Here is a 3574-nt window from a genome sequence, read left to right on the forward strand (position 1 = left end):
TAATATTTTTTTATTCTGTTGATTTTTTCCTAAGATGGCTGGTCGTATTTTTATAAATGTTTTAGCTTTATTTTTCCTACTTTTATACACCTTTATCTTTTTCTTTTCTTACTGCATTTTCCAGAAGTCTTGGTAATTTGTTAATAGTAATGATACTGATGCTGAACTCATGGGAATCGCATATAGAATCTCTCTATTTAATGTAACAATTTCTGCAGGTTCCAAGGTCTTTTCCTTTATTACTTTAAAATATTACTTTATTTTTTTCTTGAATCTAGTATTGTTTCAAAAGTCTGATACCAATGTGATTCCTGATCTTTTTAGGTATCTGTTCCCTTTTCCTGAGAATTCTACATCATTTATTTTTGTTGATGATATTCTTAAATTTCACTAATAATGGATCTAGTTAGGGATCTCTTTTAAAAATCTGTTTGAATTTTTTTTTATTTCTTTCAATCTGGGATCCTTCATTTTTCTTTCATTTAGGAAAATTTACCTTCTTTATCTCTTTAAATATATCTTTTCCAACCCCCCCCCCCATTTTGAATCCATAAAATCTAGATACTGGCATTATGCTTCTACCTTCAATACCCTCCATATCACATATCATTCCTTTTATGTTTTCCGTATCTTTATTTTTTCCTGTAGCTGCCTGGGAAAGTTCCTCAATCTGATTTTACAGTTTCTAACTTACTTTTTAGCTGTATCCTCTGTGCCATTTTACCTATTTGTTGCATTTTCCCTCTAATTATTTTATTTAGTCAAAGGATAACCCAGGGACCTTTAGTTAATTTGCTTCAGCCATTTAGTCACATGAGGAAGGCAGTCATTACACTATTGTTAAGAAACAAAGGCAAAAACAGGATTTAAAACACAAAAGAGAACAGAAAAAGGCCACAGTCTGGAAACAGGGATCGGTGTGTACATATTTGTGGTATAGTGGTTAACCAGCAACTTGAACAAGCCCACAGGTATCAAAGAAAATTATTTCAGTAGTTTGTGGATTTTTGGAAAATGGTGAGTGTTTAACAAGGAAGCCTCATATTTCCACTTTTTCATGATTTCTTAGTTCAGATTGCTAATATCTTCGTTTATCTTCTGAAGCATCTTTGACATTCTTGGCTCATCTGTTCTAATGATTCTGATTCATTTGGTATGTGTGATTCAACTTGTCTGCATTTTATGGTCTCTTTGCTCCTCCACAAGTGCCTGGTTATTTTGAGCTCATGTGAGCTCTTGTGCCCATAGGAATGTCTGGTAATGTAAAGGCGGGAGGAGGCATGTGTGTGACCCTCCAGACGAATTTAAGAAGGAATCCAGGGAGCCCGCATCACCACGGAATTTGTTTTAATCACCCTCGTTTGTTGTCACTCCATTCAATAAAGACAACTCTGTTCAGAGTTATACCATTAATCTCTAAGGAAGAAGTAGCTTTGAGAGACCCACTCCCCAGTCCATTATCCATCAGCCCTGGGGTTTGGAGGGGGAGGGGAAAAAGAAATTAGTGTCAGAAGTTAGTTGGTCAGCCTGTTGTTTTCATCAACCTGTCTCCCCAGCCAAGTGTGCTGATGCTTCTATTCTGATACATCCTGGGCAGACTGGGGATGTTGCTGTTCCTTTCTGCTTTCCTTCAGGCCTTCTCAAGGCTGCTTCTGGTTGCCCACCACCCCCTGGCAGAGCCCTGTCCCCTGCAGATGAACATGTCTACCTCCCACACCGTTTCAAAACTGCCTTCAGGCTCCCAAGGAGTTTCTTGTTCTGTTGTTGTTTTTAATATTCATTTCTCAACTCCTTGTGTTTTCTTAATTCTAGAATTTTTCCAGAGTTCTTGGGAGAAAGGGGTTAATCAGTTATGAAGCGACATTATTCTTTCTGCAATATTGAGATATGTGTTATATTAGTTTACTAGGGCTGTCATAACAAATTACCCACAGACTGGATATTTAAGATTTTGATATTTTATTCATCATACATTCTTTGCATTAATTTTGATCTATATAGAGATTGCACTAAAATAGTGTTTATCTTAATTACTGAGGACTTCTTTTTGGTGCTTCCCTAAATTTTGTGCCCAAGTTGAGTGCCTTATTGCTTTACTCTAGTCCCAGCCCTGCTCCATCTCCCCATGCTTCCTTCCCTCTTTCATTTTCTGCTGACGGTCACCATATGCTCTGAATTCTACACTTCTCACCTTTTCAGGAACCTTGAATTTTGTGCTCTCCATTCTGTCTTCTGTACTTTCAATCTTTTCCTTGCACAGGGACCTTTCCCTTTTGTATTTAAATGTGCTGTGCTTAGTCGTGGACTGTTGCCCACCAGGATCCTCTGTGCAGTTTTTCCAGGCAAGAATACAGGAGTGGGTTACCATGCCCTCCTTGAGGGCATCTTCCCAACCCAGGAATCAAACCCAGGCCTCCCGGATTGCAGGTGGATTCTTTACCGTCTGAGCCACCGGGGAAGCCCAAGAATACTGGAGTGGGTAGCTTATCCCTTCTCCAGAGGATCTTCCCAACCCAGGAATCGAACCAGGGTCTCTTGCATTGTAGGCAGAGTTTTACCAGCTGAGCTGCCTGGAAAGCCCGTATTTAAATGAACTCAACTAAAAAGTTTCCAACTTAAAAAGCCAAAGCAAACCAAACATCTTCAACCTCAGTACCCCTGCAGTTGCTGCTTGCTCACTCGTGCGTGCTCTCTCTCTCTCTTGCCCTTTGGAGCTAAACTTCTAGAAAGTACTGTCTCTTTTCCTACACCATCTGCTCCGGATGTAGGCTAACCCTAATTTGGATTCCATCCCCACAGCCCAAGGCCTTTCCTTCTCCATTGAGGTCATCAACTATCTGCATATGGTAGAGCCCTGTGGGCTCCTATCAGAGCTCATCCTACATGACCCTGAAAAAACAGCAGCCAGCGTTGTTGGTCATAATTTATTTACTGAAACAGTTTCTTTCTTTGGTCTCCTTGACAACGAACTTGTCTGGTTTCCCTCCTATCTCTCTGGCCATTCCTTCTCAGTCTTCCTGGTTAGTCCCCACTCACATTCAATCATTGAATGCGGGAATTCTTTCAGGGCAGGATTTTAGACTTTCTTATCTTCTCTTATTTTCTCAGTTTAGACTTTGATAGGTGCTCCTATCCATTCCTCTAGTTTTGTTTACCATCTGCTTGCCAATGACTCGTCCTAAACATTTTTCATCCAGGATGTTAATTCTCAGCACCAGAGACGCATGACCAATTGCCTACTCACGAACACCTCCAAGTCCACATATCCAAAAGTGAACTCATCTTTCCCCTAAAACCTACTGTCATTTCTTTTCTCGGTAAATGGTTCTAAAAACCCCATAGTTGGTTTTACTTTTGATTTTTAATCATCTTCACCTTCCTTAATCAAGAGGCTACAAAGTTAGAATGATGTGGATTGTGCTGACCTCTGCAGGTTTAGCAGGAAATACCTTCTGTCTCCTTCCAGACTTCTTTCTGTACTTCGACACCCCATGCTTGTTCTTATCTGAAAGTTTTTCCAGCCTGGTTTCTCTCATTCTTTATATATATATATATATATATATATATATATATA

At 39.6% G+C, this 3574-nt stretch overlaps 1 long non-coding RNA gene across 2 annotated transcripts in view; it reads left to right on the top strand.

Moving 5' to 3' along the window:
• LOC104987767 overlaps positions 1-3574 on the top strand; it is an 8670-nt gene that overhangs the window by 3186 nt on the left and 1910 nt on the right. The window lies entirely within an intron of this gene.

Source organism: Bison bison, unplaced genomic scaffold (assembly GCF_000754665.1).
Source record: "Bison bison bison isolate TAMUID 2011002044 unplaced genomic scaffold, Bison_UMD1.0 scf7180017864105, whole genome shotgun sequence".
In the NCBI taxonomy this organism is placed as follows: domain Eukaryota; kingdom Metazoa; phylum Chordata; class Mammalia; order Artiodactyla; family Bovidae; genus Bison; species Bison bison.